Here is a 24,605-nt window from a genome sequence, read left to right on the forward strand (position 1 = left end):
ATTAGAGACGTAAACGGGGCGAAGTAGGATATGCATAATCCTCTTTTTCATTCCCGTCTTTTTTCTTCTTCTCCCGCCCGCCTCTGTCTTTTGAATGCTAATTCCTTTCTGCGGCGGCACACCGGAGCGCACAATAGATAATCTGTATGCTAATAGCGCAGCTCCCGCTCAACTTAACACAGAAATGTGTCACAAAGTCGGTCGGAACACGCGACGGAACCAGCAAGCCGAGCGTAGCATCAACTCCCGGAGACTAATAGCTCAAATTATACGTGCTAATAATTCATGCGGAGTGGACGGCCTTTGAGAGCCGGAGGGACCCGCTTCTCGTTCTTCACACGGAATAACCGATCGTATCCAGCTGCTCTGATGTTTGAAAACATCACAGCTCATGGCGGCAACATGTTGCACAAAAAAGCAGCAGAGGATCCTTCGCACACTCCTCGGAATTCATGCATGGGCGGGCATTGGTGGTGGTGAGCAGCCAAGAAATAAGCGGCAGGAAATGAGCAGTGCTGAAAAATGAGGGTTAAGACCAGGCCAGAAGCAAACATGACTGAAGGAGCAGGATGGGTACGTGCTGATTGGTTGAAGACACATGGGGAGGCAAGAAGATGATTGGTTCGCTGGTCAGTGAAATTTTTGGCAGACAGACACAAGTCGAGGGAAGGAGATGATAGGTTAGCTACGTTAGCTACGTTAGCATGAAAGACGTTGATTAGTTGGAGGAGGGTGACCAGATGACACGGTTTTACCTCTTTGACTGCCAGACGTTTTCAGAAAAGGGATGCCGTGGGTGCCAGCCGATTTTAAGCATTTTGACTGATCTTTCAAGGTCCATAGAAAATTATGTGTTTGGACTATGGAAACACACATACTGCCAAAACAAGATTGGACTCTCATCTTCCATCAGAAAAAAAAAAGTTTGTTTCTACCTTATTCCGTTTTTGAGTAATCAACAATAGAAAATGGTTAGTTTCACCTGTTTTGGAAAAAAAAACGTCTTTTAACGTCTTTGGCACTCCATAGGATTTTACGAAACGTTATTTAACGTTTTTGGCAGTCAAAGAGTTAATGGGACCGTCCCGGTTTTTGAGCCTCGGGTCCCGCAACTCGACAGATTTTGCCGACAATGTTTGGTCCCGGTATTATTATGCGGATCCCGCCCTGGCGTCCCGTTTTGTTTTTGTTTTTTTGCCACGTGTATATCAAGCACACAGTTGTCATTGTGATTCGTACAATGAGCCCATTCAAAGGGAATTTAACTGTAAAATTCCTTCCTATTTACTTCCAAATTCACGTTCGCATCCGCATCTCATCGGCAGCAGGCCTTGACCGGAACTAGAACTACTTCCTGATTTCGCATCTAATGCTGCATTCGAGGATGGTCGGAAGTCGGATGGATCCGAGTTGTTTTTTTCCCAGAAAAGTAAGCAACCAAAATGGCAGATAGTGATAAATTGTTTTTCGTTTTGGTCCTCAAAACTCATTTTGACCTGCAGCAAACTTTGCTTCATTTATTGTTTTTATCTTATTTCATAAGTGATCCATACATTTCAGTATTTCATCATATAATTTCATGCAGAGAGATAGCGGCATAATGTCACGTACAATGTGTTTTGTGAAGTTATATCGAATATTTATGAATGAAGAAAGCTATTAGTAAATTGTGCTTTACCATTCACGGTCTGTGTTTTCCAAAGGGGTCACCAATGTAGAGTTTTACGACTTCACAACTTGCTACTCCAACAGCGTTACAATATTGTCAAATATGCTACAAAGCAGGGAAAAAAAACGAGTCGGCAGGAAAAAGAGTGCATAGCAATAAAAAGAAAAAAAATCCCAATTAAACATGCGCTTTGATCACAGCAACCAATCAGAGAAGAAGAAAAGTAAGGACGTTGTTTTGATTGTAGTCTCGATTTAGAAGTGCTGCGATCGTGCCTTGCGCTTCCTATGCAGCCTCTCGGCTTTACTAACTTCATCACATTCAAACACAAGATGACTTAAAGGAGGAAGGGGGAGGAGGGGAGGGAGGGGGGGGGGCGTGGGGAGGCGGGTCACAGCCACCATCTACAAAGCCCATTTTGTTAATTAGCTGCTGCCACATCAGCATTTTTTTCTCATAAAACCTTTTGGATACGCCTCATCACAGGAAGATGTGCCGCTAAAAGCAACTACCTTCCCCACTGGGAATTCGGCCCCCGCGCTCGGCCGGAGCAAAAGAACTTTCACACAGTCACATGCCGCCACACTTTTCTTTTAAGTCTAAATGTTCGTCTGCTGGGTTGAAGACGTGCAACAGCACTGATGCCGATGTGTGATCCCTATACTGAGTCTAAACAATAACAAGCACCATAATCTTGATTGATTGATTGATTGAAATCCCAATTCATAAAAACTATTAAACTAAATATTTATTCAACCGCCAACTTTCAACTTTAAATATAACTTAACAATCAGTAAAATAATAACAGATTAAAATAATAGCCTGCCTTTAGCCAGTTAGCATGTTAATAGGATTTTACATGAACTGCTAGCATTAGCATGGCGATGTTTTTAGCATCAAGCATTTCCTGTATTTAAATATACAACAAGTGTCATTCTTTTTTGTGTATGTCTTTAGTTTTACAGTCAACTCTAACTGGGATGTCATTAAACAGCTTAAAGGACATTCAGTGAGGGCAGAATCACAAACGCGTCACATGCTGCATTCAGGGTCCTTTCACAACGTAGGAACTTACAAATGCACCGCACAGTTCGGCACATTCATCGTTTTTTTCTTTGATTATAATGTTATTGTTGTGAGAAGCCCAAATAAAAATCACAATTACATTTCAATGAATTGCCCAGCCCTAATTTTTCATTTGATGACTAGTTTAAAAATCCTTCAAGACGAATGATTCCTAGCACAGCCTCTGTCTCAATGACGCAAGGTTAGGCAGCAGAAAACAAACAAACAAGGAGACGTGCAGAGGTGCATTGTGGGAAACTGGTGGGAAATTGGTGGCGCCGAGCGCAGGCGCTAAACAACGTGACAGCGAGAGAGTTAATTAGCGGAACAGCGCTAATTGCTAGCAATCATTTGTGTGATTACAGGCACGCTTAAGCAGTCACACATGTGTACACAAACTCACACATGCACTCGCACTTGCGCGCACACTTTGTGCGATTATTTCGTAAGTGTTGAATGTAAACACGAGAGGGCTAGTGAAGACTGCTATTAGTTATGAACTTTAAATGCACATTTTCAAATTCAAAATTCATGTACAGTATTGATAAATATTTGCTAGTCTCTTGCTCAGTAGTACACAGTAGTCTGAAATAATAAATCAATAATATGAAGACAGGCAAATATTCTACATCTAAATAATACTTTTGGTTCAAATACTGTATTTGAGATATTTATGTGTTATCTTTTTTAATTATATTTTAGATGTTTCTTTTAGTTAAATATCCCCCAAATCATGTGATAATGAATGAATGAAAGTCGTAGTTAATCATTAGAATAAATGTCCATTTTTTTAATCATGTTTTTCATAAAAATAGACGACAATTTGAATGATCCATGTCACCATCACAGAAATAAAATACAATTCCTCATTTTCAATAAAACCCAAAAATATTCAATAATAAATACAACACTGAATAATGTTCAAGTATGTTTCATCATAATAATATATTTAAATTCTCCATTAGGATCTAAAATGCGTTGAAAACATTTTTTAACAGTGTGTGTTGTTATTGCTATTATGAATTACATTTTAAATACATTTGTTGAGCCATTTTGCATAGCATTAAGAACAAATATATATATATATATGAATTTTTACTTATAGTATTATTATTTAGATTCAGGAATGCTTGGAACGCTTGATTTAAGACAAGATGTTTAATTACTATGTTTATAATTATGTCCATATTTCAGCTATTTGTTAATTAAAAAAATAAAATCCTTCATAATATTATCACAAGTAGACTTTTCAGTATGTTGCAGTACAATATTAAAATGTTGTTCAAAGGATTCCATTCAAAGTGAACATTAGCGATCTTATGTGGAATATGATCTCAATCTTATAGCATAGAAGTATGAATAATAAATCTTTCTGTTGGCGTGTTGAAACATGCAAGCAATCTTGTAATGAGCGTTTGAGATCAACTTTAAAGATCATATCTGCTTCTCACCATAAAGACAACCTGAATCATTTTTTCACATAATGTATATACAGTATTTACACATATAATTATTATGAATAAGAAAGAATAGGGATGATGTATTGACGTGCACTCGTGTGTGTGTGTCATTTATAATTCATGCAAACATGTTTTGAAATTAATATTCCAAATAAGAGTAGATGATGGGGGAGGAGAAGTTTTTCAATAATCATATTTCATATTTTCCCCATATTTTCTGGTGCTGTTTGTATGTGTTTGTATGCAATTTCAATTATTAACAAGCTAAAATGTTGTTTTCAGGAATTTGGGGGATGAACGCAATTGCAATTATATGAATGTCTTAATGTTGAAATTCATGTTGGACTCACATTTTATACAGAAAATGCCCCTCCCTGAAATAATCAAAACTTATTTATATTTATTCTAAAATATTCTAAAACTAAAAATTCTAATCTTAAAACGGGAATATACGGAGTTACACAGTAGTAGCACTGTACATTATTCCTTTTATTATTAAGTATAGTATTATAAAGTATCACATCAATTTTAAACATGAATTGAAATGTAATAGAGAATGTAATGATATAATCTGGTGTGATTATTGCTAATGCCTTTAAGAGGCGTGACCTATTGAGTGACATCAGGAGCTGGAGCAGGTTATTGAAAACTTGAACACTTGCAAGGAGCTGCTGCAGGCCACAACTCAAGACAAGCCATGCCAGTGACATCACTCATTGGGCCACGCCCCTTTACAATACAGTGCTATTTTGATTTATTTATAACATAAAACAAAACATTTCAGGGGCTGGAACGTATTCATGCATTTTGAATATATCATTTTTATAATGTGATCAACAACAGCTCATAAGAACCAACGAAAGAAACTTTGAAGACACATTTTTGTTTGTTTTCATGCAATGAAGCAACAGAAGAAACATCTTATATATTTGAAAATGGAATTAGCATTTTCAAAAATCATGTTGCAACTCAACTTTGTTTAGGACACATAAATACATTTTGGCTTTAAAAGTAAAAAAATATATATATATATTTTATTTTTTTACATATATTTAAAAATATATATATATATATATATATATATATATATATATATATATATATATATATATATATATTTTTTAACTTTAAAAGTTAAAAAATGTAATTTTATTTTTAAACTTTTAACTTTTTAAACCAATTTACTTATTTATTTATTTATTTTAATTATTATTATCAAGACAATCTACTTTAAAAGTAAAAAAAAAAATACTCTACAATATTTTTTTGGAAACAATTATTAGTGTTTGGATGATAAAAACTGCCAGTAATTGAAATGCTCATATTTGTCAAACATACTAATTTTCAAAAGGGAATTCAGCGGGATGCGTCTCTCGCGTTATTGATGAAAATGACCCACAAGTTGCAAGCTGGGTCAGGAAGCGAATGAAGTCTTGCTGCAGCGTTGATGGAGAGGGCTAGCGTAGCGGTCATTAGGGTGTTTTATGTAGCCTGAAGCTAGCGTGTCAGCTTCTCCATGCTAATGGGCCCTCGCCCCGGAAAAATGAGCGTGCCGGGCGCTCACTCTCTCTGGGGCTCGCTTGCGCAGAGATCACCTTGCTCTCGCGCCAGCTCGTTATTCTCATTAAACGCAAACGCTCCTCCTGGTGGCGCTTTTTCTTTTCGACTCGGGCTAAGCTGTCGCACGCGCGTCGACAAAACCACATCACACTTTGGACGCGAGGAGACTTTTTAAAGCATTCTAATTGACATGCGTCACACTTGGGGGGGGGGGTTAAGGTAAATGTATTTTTCTACTTTAAAATGATGTATTTTAGATGTTAAAACATCAGGTTTTGTGATGTGACCTTGCATGAAAATAATCTCTTTTTTAATTGAAAATATCGTCATCAACGTGTGCCCACAGACACCAGTTTTTTGTCATTTAGCAATACCAACGTTTTTATATAAAAATGCAAAAAAAAGTATAGGACAAAGGTCAGTGTTGTAGCACATGACCAAATCATAACATTCTTGGAGAAATGTTTGCGGGTGAAACAACGATGAGAAGATGCTTTACCTCCAAATAATTTGAGTACGTTTCAGAAGTGTGTATCAAATTGATAGCCCTTCGCAGTCATCAATATCCCAAAAGTGGCTCTCACTTTCAAAACGCTTGGCAGCTCCCGATTTGGATGGAAATAAAAAAATACATCTAAAAAGACACTTTTACATTTTTGAAAGTAAAGTTGACATTTTCATAGACCTTTAATATTATGAGCGTGCAAAAAATATATCCTTTTTTTTTAGATTTGAAAAGTCAAACTTTTTTTTTTACACAATCAAAAAACGTTTTAAAGTCCTAATCTGAAGAGAAGAAAGCATTTTTATTTTATTTTACCAAAACTGTTATTTGAAAAAAATATTTGTTTTTGTTTTATTGTAATGTCCCCAAATTTAAGTAGAAATCGTAGTAGTCGTTGCCATGGTTACATGAAAGGACCTGTAAACAACAAACAAAAGCATTCTGAATAAACATTAGCGTACGAACGCTGCGCCCAGATGAAAAAAAGAAAAAAAAGAAGGTGCTCATCTGAAATTACAAAGGACGGTCTTGTGTTTGCGTGCGCTCATTAATCTCACTTAAAGGCGACACGTGTGCTACAAAATGTTTTTATTACTGCAAGCCGACAAAACAAGCAAACGTCTGACACGTTATGAAGCTCCAGCAGCAGCGCGGCCGCCTTCATAACACCCCACCATAACACACACACCCCCCCCCCCCCCCCCCCCCGCAAACACAATCAGCTTCACATCAACTGGAGAAGCAACTTCAACTTTTTGGGCCGTAAACGCCAACTTCCAAATAATCGCAATGTAACCCGATAAAAAAGAAAAAAGAAGCCCAACACATTACATGCAAGTCGCACTCAATTTCCGTGTCTTTTTTTCATTTTTTTTGTAATAAAAGCTTGCCGTCTTTCTTTGGTCCTCCTCCTGATGTCTTCATTAAAGTGTCACTCTCCATTATTTGGCCGCCTTCTCAATTAGCGCAGACTTTAATAAAGGAAGGACCCGCGACTCAAACTCGTCTCCAAAACGTTGGACTGCAACTCAACAATCAGCCTGAATGATGGACTGCCTTCCAGTATTTACACCACTTCTCATATCGTACATTATTTCCAGCAGCTGACACAATATCTAGTAATTGTAATAACTGGCGTTTTGACGACTAATTCAAGTACTAAATGATTTAAGATTGAAGACTGACTGGGGAAAGTTCTTGTCTTATTGGATCTCAGTGGAAGGTTTGATCATAATATTCTGTTGAACTGCTTGGAAACTTGGGAAGGACAAAATAGAACCGTCCCAACAGGGTTGAGGTCCTACTTGAAGGAAGTTTTCAATCGGAATGGCCATGACATGGGGTCCCTCAAGGGTCAATCCTTGGACCCCTTTTGTTAGTTCTCTGTGCTGCACACTGACACAGAAAAAAAAGAGACTTCTCTCCTCTACGACGCAAAGTGGCAAATCAGGCGGAATGATGGCGTCGCTACGCAGGAAGTGATGAGCTCGGATGGGAGGGAAAGAGGAAGGAGGGATGAGAGAAGGAGCAGGGAAGGAGGGATGGTCGAGGTGCCGAGAGGAGGAGGAGAGTTCAATCTCAGCCAGTTTTCTGCTCAGCATCTGCTTCTCCTCCGAGAGCAATTAGATTGCTGCGAGCGTGTGTGTGTTTGTGTGCGCGTGTGTGAGACAATGTCCACGTTGTCCGATAATCGCTGCAGAAAGTCAAAAGATCTTTAGAGGGTTCCATGCAATTCACACACACACACACACACACACACACACAATCATCACGGTCAACATTATTGAGGTGAGCATCAGGATGCTACTGCATATGATGGCGTGTTCATAAGTTACTAGTACCAGATACGATTTCTTCCATCTTCCAAGGTCATGTTTCTAGTACTTGGTAGTAAATGCACTACTTTGTTTCATTTTCACTTTGCTAGTATTTCTTCGACCTTACATGGTGTGATTGCTATTACTTCGACTAGCACTATTTCTCCTGCTTGGTACTATTTGAAATGCTTACTCTAGTACCTGGTACTATCTTAAATAACTAATATGATTTCACTTACCTAATAGATTGCTAGCAAACAGTACAACTGTATTCAAATTACAATATCTAGTACCTGTTGTTATTTCTACTAGCTGGTATTGTACGAGCCACCTCTCGTGGATGCCACACGCTTAAAACATGTATTATGGTAAATAGTGCATAAAAGTGTCTTGGATGTACTGTTGGGCGGGGTCCCGTTCATACTACATATGGTACCGTGTGCTGAGATTGATGGAGCGCAGGAGTTTTATTGGAGTGTCTGTCACATGGCCTGCAGCCTCGATGTCTCTAATCTAATGGAACCTTCATTTCCTTCATTTCCTCCGCACGCTGCCCCCGCAGGCCACGTGTAGCACTCGCGCTGACCCGCCGGACGGACAACACCGCACATTTGTCTCTCTCTCACACACACGCACACACATATAAGAGCAGATATGGCCCCTGTTGTGACCAGAAGGCTCAATATGGCTCTGAGAACAACAGCCACTGCTTAGATGTGCTCAGTTAGCATTAGCTAGCTCTTTCTATTTCTTGTGTCGATATTATTTCTATTACCCACTATTGTTTCTCCAGCCAAATAGAATTTGCATTTCTGGTGCTGTCTATGTACATAGTATTCACATGAGGTCACCGACCCGCACCTACCGACCGACCCAGCAAGCCTTTGGTGTGGCGAACGAATGCTGAGGAGCGCTCGTGTTGCTTGCTACACGTTACTTTGATTCATTCATTTGTTCAACCGCTTGGTGCAAAAATAGGGTGAGAAAGATGTGACACGCAGCTTCTAGAACGTATTCACGCGACGTCATTTGCCCCACATTGTACTGTATGGCGTTCACGGGTCCATGGAATGTCGAATGGGAACGGACAAAGAGGTGTCCAGAATTGCAAAGATAAATCGAAAGGATTTCCAAAGTGTGTTCTGACCATTTTAAATAAGGTAAGTGTTATTGTAAGATGGTAAAAATGCTTTTACCATAATACGATCGTGATATATGTGAGCTGCTAGCCGTGGCTAGCTCTGGCTAAAAATAGATCTGGTGGTCAACATGTACAATTTTAGATCTCTCCAAATAAGGTCTCTTATTTTCCTTTCCCAGCAGCCCAAAAGTTTAAATTGTGGTTAAAGTGTACGGAAATAAGTGATGAATCAACAATGTTGTTTTTGTTAATACATTCTAGCGAAGCTAGCGAAGCTAGCGCGGTTGGAGAACTAGCTCCTTGCTACTTGGTTTTAAAATAGCCCGAGTTTCTCCCCTTCAAATTCACAATTGATAAATGCACAGAGCAACCATTAAAAGCCAAAAGTACAGAAGATGCAAAAATGTCCGTGTTTTGATTTGTTTTCTACTCAGAGCATACGTTGCCATGTAGTCCTGTCTGGGCACGATTTGCAAATGTTTGTAATCCAATCGATTCCACTAATCAAACGTTTCAACGTGAGTGTTGAGCTAAATCTTCCGCATACTACAGCTACCTTTGATATCTTTAGCGAGTTAGCTCAACCATAGCATCACTATTTGAATTCTGTGCTTGTTTGCCATGAATGATCAGTTAGGTTGGATTAGATTACATTTGGCTCACATTATTAACAACACTGTTACAACGCTAGCATTAGCTTTAGCCAATTAGCATGACTACAAGTTGTGTAACACATACATATTCTGCCTGATGATAGCAACAGGACTGACTGCGATCAAGGGTCCAAAAGAAGTCCCCCAAAAAGCAAAACACTCTTTGAGAAAGAAGTAACTTTGTCTGTTTAGTGCACAGTTGAGGAGCATTTTCTTTATTTTTATCCGCCACATCTATAAAAGTCCGCAGGGGGCGCTAATGGCGATAGCATCGACGCGCCAGTTATCCATTTGCTGTCAACACGAGCATCCTTTTTTTAAGCAAACGCGTGATTGTGACGCGGCCGCTCCGTCAAAGCGCGCACTATCGTGTCACATCGTCGGCGTCGGTGCATTGCTCATGTGCCACCTGGAGACGTATTACTAGCTATCTAGCTGATAGCGACGAGCAACGTTTTGATATTTATGAAGAGCTCAGCGGGGAATTGCGAGCGCTCGCGACCCCCGCTCCCATCTTTAATCTGAGACTTGAACACAATTCATCTGCAGGAGGAAGGGCGAGCATGCTAACGCTAACAAACCATATTCTAAAACTAGCACAGTACGGGCAGGATCCCTTTAATGTGACGTCAAGTTTTAACTTCTACTACAAGCGTTTTTGTTTTGAGTTAGACTTATGAAGTGGGCTTTCAAAGAAAGCAGGTTTGGCCTGTCAAAGCAGCATGTCTTACCAGGTCTGGACTTTCAAGGCTGAATTTGGGGGTTCAAGTTAAAGGTTTCAGTTCAAGCCTGAGTTGAGGTTTCAAGTTATGGTTTGAGTTTGGCTAAGGTGGCACCTGTGAAGTCAGCTTTGAGATGAATGTGACACACGTGACTGTGTAGGACAAGAAGACAAGCGTATGTAGGCGATGTTCTATACACTATGTGATATTTTATTGTGGAGCTCATCCATCACACGTGGCGTCAGGCCTCCCAACAAAACAAGTTTATTTTGGTCCTAAGTCCCAAAGCTGAGGACACGCTCGTTCGTCTTCAGCTCACACTCGCCATCAGTCACAGCACACACATGCCGGATTGCCACACGTCCTAAAATCACACACGCTTCACACACATCATGCAGTCGGAGGCGGGTTTGTTCTCGCAGGAGGAAGAAGACGGAAAGAGGAAGCCAAAGTCATGTCGCTCAAGTTTGATTCGAAAGTTGTACAAAGACAAGTCAGACGTTTTGCTAGATCACTTCAGGAAAGAGGATAGGGTTTCAAAGTAGGGCATTGAATTCAATTAAGGTTAACCAAAAATGGTTCAAAGTGAGAGTTAGTGTTCCAATTTAGGGCTTCAAGTCAGGCTTATAGTGCCAAAGTAGGGCTACAAATTAGGGAGTTAAATTTGTGACCTAAACTCGGTGTTCAAGACTTCAGGTTTCAAGTTAGGCTTACAGTGTCTATTCAGAGTTTAAAGCCTGGGTTAGGGTTTCAAGTTTGAGTTTTAAAATAGGATTAGGGCTTCAAGTCAAGTTTAGGACTTTCAAGTCAGGGTTGGGGTTTCAAATTCGGGTTGCAAGTTAGCGATAGGGTTAGCATTTCAATGTAGGGCTTGGAATAACTGTATCATTTTCATGACTGAATTGGAGTTTCAAATTAGGACTTTCAAGTCAGGCTTGGGGTTTCAAATTCGGGTTGCAAGTTAGCGATAGGGTTAGCGTTTCAATGTAGGGCTTGGAATAACTGTATCATTTTCATGACTGAATTGGAGTTTCAAATTAGGACTTTCAAGTCAGGGTTGGGGTTTCAAATTCGGGTTGCAAGTTAGCGATAGGGTTAGCGTTTCAATGTAGGGCTTGGAATAACTGTATCATTTTCATGACTGAATTGGAGTTTCAAATTAGGACTTTCAAGTCAGGGTTGGGGTTTCAAATTCGGGTTGCAAGTTAGCGATAGGGTTAGCGTTTCAATGTAGGGCTTGGAATAACTGTATCATTTTCATGACTGAATTGGAGTTTCAAATTAGGACTTTCAAGTCAGGGTTGGGGTTTCAATTCAGGCTTCCAAGCCACGGATAGGCTATCATATTAAACTTTCAATAACTTGAGGTTTCAAATTAAGCGTTCAGATCAGATCAAGGTTTCAAGCATGGGTTATGTTTTTGTTAAAGTAGGATTTAAATCAGGATTAGAGTTTTAAGTAAGATTTTCAAGAGTTGAAAAATTGTGGTTTCAAAAAAGATTTAGGGTTTCAACTTAAATTTTCAACTGAGGTTTTCTAAGTAGGATTTCACAGATAAGTTTGGTCTTCAACAAGGTGTTGAAAGTTGTGTTTGAATGCGTCGCTGGATCATCATCTAATCGCCGAACATGTTAGCGTTCGTCGATTGGCTTTATCGTAAAACACAATGAAACAATGCTGTAATAAATGAAAATGGTGCCAATAAACACGAGTAAATATTCAGATCAAATGGTACACATAACACAACCCCCCGACCCCACCCCCCCCTGTTTGTTGTGTAGGAAAAATATGGCACAGAAAGAATTTGTTGTTGTTGTGAGTGCAGAGGACGGCGAGCTTAACCGGCAGGAGTCCTTGCGGGCCTTAAGGCTGTCAGGTCGCCAGCGGCGGCCATTTATCATGTGATCTGCCGCTATCAGCTATCTCATATTGATCCGGCCGGCCGGACGGCCTTTTCTTCGTCTGCTGCCCTCCACTGGCGCGCGCCTTTCATGGAAGAAACAATGCATAGCAAGCAGATACGCCCTCAGCACCCGAGCAACAATAAACATGGTCGCCATCTCCAACACTTGACGGGAAGTAAGCGCATGTTTGCAAAAGGGAGGAACTTTTTCATCCAAATACACAAATGGATGCATGAAGGTTTTCAAAGGATTTCAAATGAGGATATCAAGTCAGGGTTAAGGTTTCACAATCGGGGTTTGAAGTCTTAACCATGACTTCAAACCCGATTTTGAAACCTGCTTTGGGTTTTCAACCTGGTCAGGCTTTGAAAATTGGGTTCTGATTCGGGTTTAATTTTTAGGGTTTTGGATCAGGGTTTCAAGTCAGCATTCGCGTTTCAAACCTGCGTTAGGGGTTTATTTTAGGGATGTCACTAACAAATATTTTTAGAATCAGTAATTCTTTCATTTTCTCCATCAAATTAATTGGATGAAAAAAATGTATTTTGTAATAAAGTGTATTGCAAAAACTTTGCGTTTTCCAATTGCTGTTTATTTAGTATTGATTAGTTTGCATTTTACAAAAAAGACACAAGCATTGATTGGGAAAAACCTTGTTTCGGTCATTGTTTTTCAAAGTAAAAGCAGGAGAAATCAATTTTTTTTATTTTGATTAAACACGAAATGGATTCCGTCTGCTTACATGAAGGACTACAGAAATCAGAGAACGATTCCTGTTAAAGATTAGGACAATTTCAAGTTAACAGCTCTAAACGATTCCTCCATTATTAAAATAGTTGTTGACTAATGTGATAATTGATGAGTTGTTGATTAATTTGGAAACATGTAGATGAAACCAAGGTTACAAAATTATTTTCTGAATGTTTCAAATGAGTGTTGCAACAGAATCCATTATGACAGAAAAACGAGAATGCATGTGTGTGTGTCCACGACGCGCAGACACACACACACACACACACACACACACACACACGACTTGTCATCATCAGTCAGTCATCCCGGCGGACTGCTTAACGCGAGCCGGTGCTCATGGGCAGATGGCGACGCTACGGCCAATCACGTGGCCTTATGAGCGAGAAAGGACTTTTTGGACAAGCGACGGATGACTCGCATTACGCCTTCAATCCAGACAATCGCAAGAAACACACCGAGTTCATTCAACTGTTGAACACACGCAGACTTTGTTGTCACCTTGATCTGATCCAGGCTTGAAACCCGAACCCCAAAGTGACCCCCCGAGTGGAACCCTTAACCCTTTTTCGAAACCGTATACTGAAAACCTAACCCTGGAAAAACACCCTAATTAGAAACTGTTATTCCTAATTCGAAGTCTTAACCCTTTCAACTCATCACCCTTTTTTTTTTAAACCATAACACAATCTTAAAATCCCGATTCACTTCCTTAACACTTTTTCAAACCCTAGCCCTAATTTGAACCGCAAACACAACTTCAAACCTAATTTCAAACCCAATACACTTATTTTTAAACCATAACGCAACCTTGAAATCCTACTATGAACCTTAATCCAGGCTTGAAACCCTGACACTAACTTGACACCCTGATTCACAACCATACCACATTTTCAAAACCCTGACCCTAATTTGAACCCCTTTAAGTTCCTCCAAACCCGAATTTCAAACCATACATTTGTCTTGAAACACCCGACTTAAGCTTGGAAGCCTCATTCGAAACTCAAACCCTCGTTGGAACACTTAACCGGATCTCGAACCCCTACTTTGAAACACTAACCCATTTCTTGTTGTTGTTTATTGTTTTGTTTATGATTGTGAATGTGATTATTTCTCCCAGATTCAGTCTATGATGTTGTTGTTGTTGTTTTGACATGAAAAAAAAGTGCAGATCTTCTTCCTGTTCTTCTGGGTGATAAGTTTGAGCGCATGATAATGATCGGGATTTTAGATGGACGTGTTGAGGAGGGATTTTGAGGGGCATTCGGAGGGGGGGGGGGCATGCCGTGGCTTTGGGGCCGGGGGGCGGGGGGGGGGGGTTCGGTGGAGCAGCCAGGAGATAAGACGCTTGCCGTGTAATTCCACTTCCTTTTTGACACATTCGCCACTCGGGATCTCAGCTCGGTCCTGATCTGCGACACCTCTCTCGAGACTCCCGTCATACACGCGCGCGCACATGCGCACACGCACACACACACACACACACACACAGCAAGGTGCCTATGAGCGGTGTGTCATGTTGGGGATGACGGGGGCTGATCCAGACTGAGGTTCAAGCCAGACAAGATGTTGAGAGCGGATCAACACACAGCCAGTGTTGCTCGCGTCTGCTCTCATGCGAACGTCTCACCGTCTTCAAACGTCCCACGTGGACATTTTTGGACGGGGCGTTCACGTTGAAGGTCTGCACCCCGGCTCGCTGGGTGGTGTCAAATCCACCCAAGCTGCCACCCAAAAGGTTCAGGTCGCGTTTTGCTTGCGGACATTTTGCTGGCTAGTTCCGTTACGTGCAGGACAAATCAAGACAAACGGTCACAGACAAACATTCGATACTTTGGGGTTATCACGCCCACCTCACACTTACAAAGTCTTTTCAGAGATCATTAAAAAGCATTAAATGCGATGTCGACAGGCATTGAACATTTACATAAAAGTGTTGTTTGCGCTTTATATTAAATACAACATAAGGAGTCACAATCACACAATTTAACGATAATAAATTTGAAAAGAAAAATGTTGTGTTCCTGTCACCCAACATCCAACATGAAACACTAATGCCACCTAGTGACAGAAAATCTATGACTCAATGTTTTATACTCACTGTTAATTGTAACTTTATGAATTGATTAATTGCTGTATCAATCAACTGAAGGTACAAGCAGATTTGTATTTGGTAACCATATTTGTCCTTTTTTATGTTAATATGTGTATTTAAAAAGATACTTTATTGCACATTTAGAGCAGATGCAACAACATGGGCATTCAATTAGTTTGAAGTTGCATTACAAAAAAAACTGCATTTAAAAGTATTCAATTAAATGTGATACCTGCCGAAACCTGATTTTGTCACTAACAAAATTCATGATGCATATTTTCATATATTTTGTGTCTGGCAACCTGAATCACGGCGCACTCCACTTTGGCTTCATCCTCTCAATGCTGCCTCGTTACAACCACGTCCTCTCCCACATTTGCATATAGATGCATACCTGTTGCCTCGATTCACTCCTCTATTGTAAGCGCACACAATGCAGAAAAATACAAATAAAAGCGATGGTCCATTTTTTTGTTTGTGACCTCCAGAAAAGTCCAAATGTGCGGAAATGATGCAGCGGCCAAACAAGAAATGCCCAAATATGGTCGCACAGGAAGTGGACAAGGTGAATGGCAATTGGCCAGAAGACCTTCAAGGCTGACACAGGTTGTGCGTGCGCGTGTGTGTGTGTGTGTGTGTGCACGTGTGTGTGCATGTGCGTGCGTGTGTGTCCTTTCAAATGTAATGCAGTGAAAATGTGCATCAGCAAGCACATTCCAAAACGGCGTACTGTCTCTTTAAGTAAACAGTCGACCCGGTCAACAAGGGGCGCTTCTTAAAAAACATCACACACGCACACACACACAAGTGTACAGCAGGGTCACTGTTGAATTTCAAGTGAAGATATGAAATGCGCCATAAAGGACAATTCCAGCATTGCTTCCAATGTCTTTAATGTTTTGAAAATAACCTTCAAGCGAGTGCAAATTATACACAAGCTCTCGAGGTCAGAGGTTAGAGTGAAGGACAAGAAACTGCTGCAAATTCATACACACGCACACACGCAAACGCACATCCGTCTTCAGTGCCAATTGCACGGCAAAAATATGAAAATATGTGAAGACCCGACACGAGAATAAGTCACAATAATTGAAGCTTATTAAAGTGATATTTTCATGGAAAAAAATCCATAATGTTGCTCAATGTAGGATTCACAATTTTCAATTCACTCATTAAAAAAAATCTATAACAGAAATTATTTCTCTAATATTATTTCCATGAAACCAAAACTGTTTTTTATTTTTATTTTAAATCATGTTCAATAAATATATGCAACTTAATGAATGAATTTGCCATTTGAATCGTATTGTAAAGACATTCACATCCTTTTTTTTTTGTTAGTTGATCTTTTTGTGTGTTTGTGCCCTTGCATTGAAGTTTACAAGTTGCCTGATTATTTTTGCCTTCCAAACACAATTCACGTTGAGCTGGGTTCATTTTTCCACATTTAAATTCCCCCCCCCCCCAGCAAAGACAAAGCTTGTGATAATTAGCAATATTGCAACACGCACGAACGCACGCACGCACGCACGCACGCACGCACGCACACACGTCTGTGTATTGGTAGTTGCGATCAGACAAGCACAAATGCGCAATTATTCAGCGGCCGACTGTGGCGTGCAGATGAACGACTTTAAAAACTCCGGAAAGCTTTTCAACCCCTGCACGAAGTCATGTACCTTTTTTTTTGGGGGGGGGGGGGGGGGGGGCTCTCTGCATTTTGCACAATGACTTGCATTTAAGTGCAGTTGTGCCTTGACTTACAAGTTGAATTGGTTCCCTTTTCAGATTTCATGTTCAATTATAGGAGTGACTTTTTTCCGCATCATGCGTCTGATGGCTTGATGAATATTTGAGTGAGTGACAGGCTGCTGGAATCTTTACTTGGCGGACGAACACCTGCTCTCTCAAACCCTCTCCGTGCATCCGAGTGGACGGACGGACGGGCCACGTTTGCTCACCGTGGAAATGGAACCGAGGTTTGCTCTCCCATAGTGATCGGGCTGATAAATGGCCTTCTTTCACGGTATCGGTACTCACGGTGTAGGCCGATACCTCTTTTTACGATCGGGAACAAGAAATTAGGAGAATAGAATCCAATTGTTATGAATTTCGTGTCATTTTAAAGAAAAATGTGCGGAAGCGTGGGACCGCCAATGTGGAGTAAACATTTGAACGTACTCGCAAGAGTTCAAACATACTTGTTGGCTAAATGCTACAAGCATAGCATATTTTCCCATAATGCCACAGGGGATGACTTGTGCATTATTTTTATAGATTTTTCACATTGTACCAAGACATTCAGTTTAAAAACAGAGTTTATTCAGAACTTTTATGATTTATGTTTTTGCCATTTTATCCGAATTAGCTTTGGCATTTTTCCCATAATCAGGGATGTGATTTTTCCGCTAATTTCTTCCCCCCCCCCCCCCCCAAAAAAAAAAAATATCCCGATTTTTTTTTATTTTATTATTTTTTTTTTTTTGTAGTTGATTGTGTATGCACATGACTCCGACAGATAACATCTTCTGCTATAACAAAGACATTTGTGGTATGCTCTAATATGAGTTACTTTTCATTTGGTCATGATACAATTATTTGTTCATGAAATTTGAACTCTTCAACATTATTTATGTGTTAACTTAGTAATCACATTAGTTAGATATGATGATATTCTCAATGATAGTTTTTAAAAGCAAAGGCAGTCCAATGTTTTTGAATGTGACTGATTTTGAGTTGACTAAAACTGCCATTTTATATGGGATAGTTCAATATACATTGAAAATTGACGCTGTTGTTTTGTCTATTTCTTTGTCATGTGAGTGCATTGAAAGTACTTAAAAACACGGAAAACCCATGAGCGAGTGCCAGCGGCCCCCAGACCCCCGGCTAAATTTTCAGATAATTTCACTTTGGTCAAATCACATCCCTGCATAATGCAATGGGGTATTGACCCTGCTATGTTTGTAGCATTTAGCTTACAAGTACATTCAAAAATGTTTACTCCACATTTGCAAATTCACACTTGCGCAAAAAATCGGGATATATACGGTACAGTAGGTCCTTTTTTCAAATGATCTGTCATTGTTTTATGGGGAGAAAGTTTATGTATCAAAAGTAGTAGTGCTATCGGTACTTATGGTATTGCATCGGTGACTGCTCAAGAGTTGAATGCTCGTACTGGTGTCGGTCTGGGAAAAAAAGTGGTATCGAACATCCCTCAGCATTTGTCTCCACCCACTTTTTCTTCACCCGCCTTCCTCGCCTCCCGCCCTCCCTTTTCATCACCCGTGCTCATCTTCCTCAGCTTCGTGGCCCGCCCGCGTGGCGCATTCAAGACGCTGTTGGTGTTTGCCGGGGCTTGCAACTCAACCTAATGAAATGGCCGATGGGTTCAGAGTTGGATTCAGTGTGTGTGTGTGTGTGCGCGTGCGTGCGTGCGTGCGTGCGCGCGCGTGGCCGCCTGACAGTCCAATGTCTGATTATGGAGGCACTTTAGCATTATTAATATTAATGCCACTCCCTTTTCTTCCGGACGTCTGCCTGCCACTCGGACGACGACGACGAGCAGCAGCGGCAGCACTTTGCCGCTTTAAATGGCGTGTGCTTGACATAAAGTGTGTGCGCGTGCGTGAGCGAGCGTGTCTCTTTAGCATAAATGTCAGGAACAAAGAATCCTTCTAGTCCATTAGCAGTTTGAAACAGGACCTCGCCTGGTGAAATCTTCCTCATTCCAACGCCGCTTGTTGACCTTTAATGGAGAAGACTCATGAAAATGTGATGATAATAATCAATGAGGTTTTTTTTTTTATAAACACATCTGAGATAACAACATCTCTGTGTGTGTAGATAACCTGAGTAGGGCTGCTTCGTCCACACCGGAATCATCGTGACAAATCAACACCTCACATGAGCAACCAATCCAGACGTCCAAAATAGTGCCAAGAAGCTTCCGGGGGGGGGTAAATCTCAATTTTGGCTCACTGTTGCTATCTCAATACTTGTAACCTGTGCACATCTCTGTCCGTTCTCCTCGCGAGCAAAAATAATCCAAGTCTCTTGTCTTCCTTCCTTGTCTGTTGTTTATTAAATGTTTTAGGTTGACCAAACCTGACATCTGGAAAATTCTGAGAAATTATTTAAATCAGGTGTGTTGGAGGAGGGAAACATCTCAAACAGGCAGGGCAGCGCCTCTCAAGCACCACGGTTCCCGAGCCCTGTTACTAGGGTGAGGGTTGTACGGGATTATGGTTTTCTTGGGTTCGGGTTTTCACGTTTTAGCGTTGTACAGGGTTAGGTTTTCATTGTTATGGGATTTTAGGATTCAATTCTACTCAGGGTTAGGGTTGTCTGAGATTTGATTTTCCAGAGTTAGTCCTTTCTAGAGTAGGTTCAAGTTTTCCAGGAATAGGACGAGGGATCCAAGTTACAGTGAAGGTCGAGGGCTTGTCAAAGTTTGGGTTTTCCACGGTTAGGGCTTCACCGGATTTGGGTCGACTTGGTTTAGGGTTTTGCAGCGTTGTGGGATTTCAGGGTTAGGTTTGATTTTTCATGGTTAGCGTCTTTGGGACTAGGGTATTCAAGGACATGGATCAGGTTATTCCCAGGGTTAGGCTTGTCCGTATTTAGGGGTTCAGGGTAAGAGCTACGGGTTTTCCTGGGTTGAGGATTTTAGGCTTTTTTGAGGCAAAGAGACATTAGTTCTTTTGACAATGAGTTTTAGGGGATTTCGGGAGTTCCCATGTTTAAGATTTTCCCTTGTTATGGATCTGGGGGTTTCCAGGATTAAGGTCTTTATGGAGTCAGGGGCTTCTTGGAACATTTTTATGTTGGAAGGTTCCCCGGATTTAAGGTTGTCCGGAGGTACAGGTTGGTGTTTTACAAGTTTGTTAAGGTTGTGGTCTTTTCCAGGGTTTACAGTTTCCGGGGCTATCATTTTCCAAGGTAAGCATCACGTTCTTTCGGGGTTACAATTTTCCGAGGTTAGAGTTTAGAAACGACTACATCTCTATGTTCCTATTGTTAACATCAGTTATGCTAATTGAGATTTTGCACGCATGAACAACAATCTTATGGTGCAAACCACAAACTGGGAGACGGACGACCACAGTGCAGTTTTTTTTTTTTCCCGAAGTCTCCACGCACACACAGGAAGTGTCGCGTGTTGAAGTCAGCGCTTTGTCAGCAAAGATCTGCAAGTTCAAACCGGAAAACCTTGTGAAGTTCTCCTCACTTGTATGAAGCTCAGGCAAAATTACCCCCCCCCAAAAAACACTGCTTTTCAAAAATTCATCTGTCATCAAGTGTGCGTGCTTGCCTCGGGTCCGGACAAAAGGCAACCCCGAGGTGCATCGCGCCAACTTTCTGGCCGAGCCCCCAAATGTGACATGTTGACTGGAGAGAGGTGCCCGGGGGGGGGGGGGGGCTTCGTCATCTGATATCTTTTTAATTAACGCTATCCCACTCAGACACTTGAAGGAGGCAAATACAAAGATAGCGACACGGCCAGATACTTAGCTTTTGACAGCTCTAATTAATGGGGGGGGGGGGGGGAGATGAGTCGCCGCTGGTGAAGGATTCATTAAGACCGGTCGCCGCGTCGCTACATCAAACACTCCTCTTTGGACTTCTTTTTATGCTTCTTTTTTTCTTTTGCTCAAACCTTCCTGCTTTCGTGTGAAGGGAAGCGCAGACAATGCAGTGAGTAAGAGAGGGAAGAGGATAAAAGAGGAATTCAAGAACCGCGGGTGTGTGTGCGCACGTGTGCATGTGTGTGCGTGTGTGTGTGTGTGTGCGTACACGGGAGCTGCCACTTCACAACAGGGGAGATGAATGACTTTTTACCTCTGGACACTGGGCCTTAATGAAACCCCCAGAGGCCAAACAATGGCATCACACACACACATGCGCACACACAAACATAAACTGTACACACACACACACACACACACACACGAAAGCAGGCACTATATGTCGGTGCTGCTGCATTCACAGACACTCGGTACAAGACAAAACACAGGGTGATGAACCCAAGATGCAAGCATACTTTATTAAAGTGTCAACGCATGTACACACACACACACACACACACACGCACACACACACACGCAGGCAGGCAGACACTATTGGCTGTATTTTTCTAGACGACGCATGCAGAATTACCGCTAATGCTAAATTTGTGCACTCGTTTCGCAATTTGGCAGACCGCTCTGCGCTTTGATGAGTGATGACCTCCGTCCGGTGCACGTGTGTGTGCAAATTGGTGGCTGAAAGTTGGTGTAAACTTGTGTCTCCTCAGACCGCACCAGTTCGCTAACAGCATTTTTGGAGAATTTGGCGGGGGTGCAGGCAGATAGATGAGCAACGTCCGCTGACAGCTGTGGTGGATGTCATCAGAGTTTATTTGTAAATATGACAACAACCCTCTGAGTCAGTGTAGAAATCCATTTATTCAGCACATTAATCATTCTTTTAAATCATCCCAATGTCATGGACTGATCATCACCAAAACAATGCCATGCCTACAGGTTTCTACTAGAAAACCAAACCAAACAAAAAATGTCAGGAAAAGCCTACTAGAACAACTAAACTTTATTTGAAGCTGTTTTTGTTCAGTTGGAACTGCCCCCAGTTTGTCAAAGTGGAAGGAATTATTACATCAAATATTTGTGGGTGAGTGAACACATCCCATCAGAAGGTGAGGCAACAAAATACGTTCTTTGCTTTGTTTGAGGGTGTGAATATTTATGCAACCCTGCTATGGTATGCTTTTTTTTCACTCAATTAAGTTGTAGGTCGCATTAATGGTGGAAAAAGTTTTGAAAAATATTTTCTTCAATTTTTTGGGGGGGTCGCAAAAACCTGACATTTGAACCAGGGTGTGCAGACTTTTTCTAACTGGGTTTTCAGGATCGCTACAGCAGGGGGTTTTCTGTGGCTTGTTTTGCAGATTTATCATTGTGGTTATGCTTTTCCAAATATATTTCCTTTGCTTGATTATTTTTTTTGTGTGTGTGTTCATTGTGTGTGTGTTCATTTGAAAGCTCCAAGAGTCGACTTCCCCAATGAGCAAACTTTGTACCTCCAAATAAATTTTGCCCGCAAGCCCCCCAACTCTAATGCGCTCAATGAATGCAGCAAAGCATGCTGGGTCGCGACCGGTCCACTCGGGCCTGGTTGCTCTCCATCATTCCCAATTATCGCTCTTATCTCCGCCGCCTCGGATGAATATGCAAGCGTCTCTTATCGGCTCAGGTAAAATGGCCGCCGGAACGCGCACGCCGCATGCTGATGAATCTCTGATGAAGGTCCGAAACCGAAAATACTTCATGGGTGTCAATATTATTATTATTTTCTTTTCTTTTTTTTGGGGACCAATCTAGGGAACCAATTGTAGATTCCCCAACTTTTTATTTTTCCCACAAACACCCGCCTCGTCCATGAAAATAAATCCCATTTAAGGGTCCAAAATTTAAACACAAAATTCTGCTCGTCTTGGATCAATTTTCCCCACCTCCTAAAACAATTTAAACACTTTTCAGTATTTCACATTTTCCTTGACAACATCCGCAACTTAATGCAGACGTTTTACATATTGGCCTCCTCCTTCCACATTTCACAACTAATTTGAATAGTTCAGGACATCTTTGACTCCTCCCCCAAATTCTCATCCTTGAACATTCCTCAACTGGTTCAAACCATTGAAGCCAGAAAATATTCACAAACTTTGGGATCTCATGTGAAGCCTTTGACCAGCTTTTCAAAATTCCCTCCTTTTTCAGTATTCAGCATTTTACATATTGGCCTCCTACTTGCACATTCGCACCTTATTCAAACCTTTCAAACGGTTCGGCTCGTGCAGGACATGTTAAGAAGTTCACATCATTTTCCCCACAATTTATCAAATTTCTTTGTCAAAATCCCTAAAACAATGAATTCATTTCACTTTTAGATGTTTATATTACTAGTATTAACACTAAAACAATGATATCCTATTTTGTCTAATATATGGGGGAAAAAATCATCACTTGGTTGTGGTTGGAGGGTCAGACAAGGGCCTACCTTGACTTTCATGGCTAACAGCGCCATCTGTAGGCTGCATTTGGCAGTGCAGCATCAAAGTATGACGGCTGCATCCTGGTATCATTCAAACATGCCAGAGATGAGCACGAAAGGCAAAAGTGGGCAGAGAGAGAGGAAGTAAACAGGGAGCAATTAAATGTAACACAGGAGGAACGAGAAAACGAATGCTGCAGGGAACACAGAAGGATAAATCCGTATTAAGAGAAACAATGAAAGAAGAGCAAAAAACAGGATTAACAACATAAATCATTTACACTTTGCTGACTAAGCACTTGTGTTTACTAAGGAAGTGAATGACAAGTAGGTAAGCATGTCAACGTAAGCACCACGTGATTTCATTTGAAATGCATTGTTTTTCTAATGTTTCTTTTTTTATATATATATATATATATATAAAAAACTGATTTAAATATTATTTGGAATGAATGTGTGCAATTGTCATTTTTTCCTTTTTGTAGGAATTTTTTTATTTATTTTATGAAACATTAAAATGTATTTGCATGACTGTGTGCCACATTTTTCCATTTTATGTTTCATTTCCTCTCGTTTGGAAATATTTTCCTCTGATTGCAATATACTTTTTTATTATTATTTTGTTTTCCTCACAATAAAAAAAATATTTTTCTATAATTAATTTTTTTTTCAAACAACACCTACTTTAAAATGTTGGCAAGAAAGTTTTCAATAATCTTTTTATTTGCATTTAACTTTTCATTTTACACTCACTTTATAAACAAATGCAATAATTTATCATTTTTACTTGTTTTCCTCTTTGAAATATATTTTTTTCCTGTGTAGAAAACCAGACAGACAACGTAATATTTAAGTCAACTATTGATTGTAGTAGGGATACATATTTTATATTGTTCTTGAAACCGTCTTTTAAAAATCAGTAAGATTTGACTCATATTTATTTATAAAAATGTAGATTTTCCAGAAGAAACAAAGTGTTTGTATAATGTTTCCAATGTAAGTGCCTGCTTACACTTGTTGAACTTATTAATTGTGCTCTTCTGACAATACATATTCAAAAACTATAATCCCACAAATTACATTTGGAAAAAAAAAGCCAACTATTTAAAACAATTGAATTGAATATTTCCATTATTGTGTTGAAGTCCAAATTTCAAGTCTCCACTTCATTTTCACACTGAGACAAAGCAAAGCATTGAAATGAGCTTC

At 40.4% G+C, this 24,605-nt stretch overlaps 1 protein-coding gene across 5 annotated transcripts in view; it reads left to right on the plus strand.

Annotated features, from left to right (window-relative positions):
- LOC144050745 (uncharacterized) overlaps positions 1–21,697 on the plus strand; it is a 145,168-nt gene extending 123,471 nt beyond the window's left edge. Inside the window, exons 7-8 of one of the 5 annotated variants that reach the window (XR_013293919.1) lie at positions 15,830–15,906; positions 21,640–21,697. The gene's annotated coding sequence lies outside the window, so the exon portion shown is untranslated. Of the gene's footprint in view, positions 1–15,727; positions 15,762–15,829; positions 16,581–19,190; positions 19,333–21,639 lie in introns of those variants that run through there. The other 4 variants (XR_013293918.1, XR_013293920.1, XM_077564309.1 and 1 more) reach the window with 4 other exon arrangements.
- Positions 21,698–24,605: the final 2,908 nt, after the last annotated feature.

The sequence above is a fragment of the Vanacampus margaritifer genome, chromosome 4, assembly GCF_051991255.1.
Source record: "Vanacampus margaritifer isolate UIUO_Vmar chromosome 4, RoL_Vmar_1.0, whole genome shotgun sequence".
NCBI lineage: Eukaryota > Metazoa > Chordata > Actinopteri > Syngnathiformes > Syngnathidae > Vanacampus > Vanacampus margaritifer.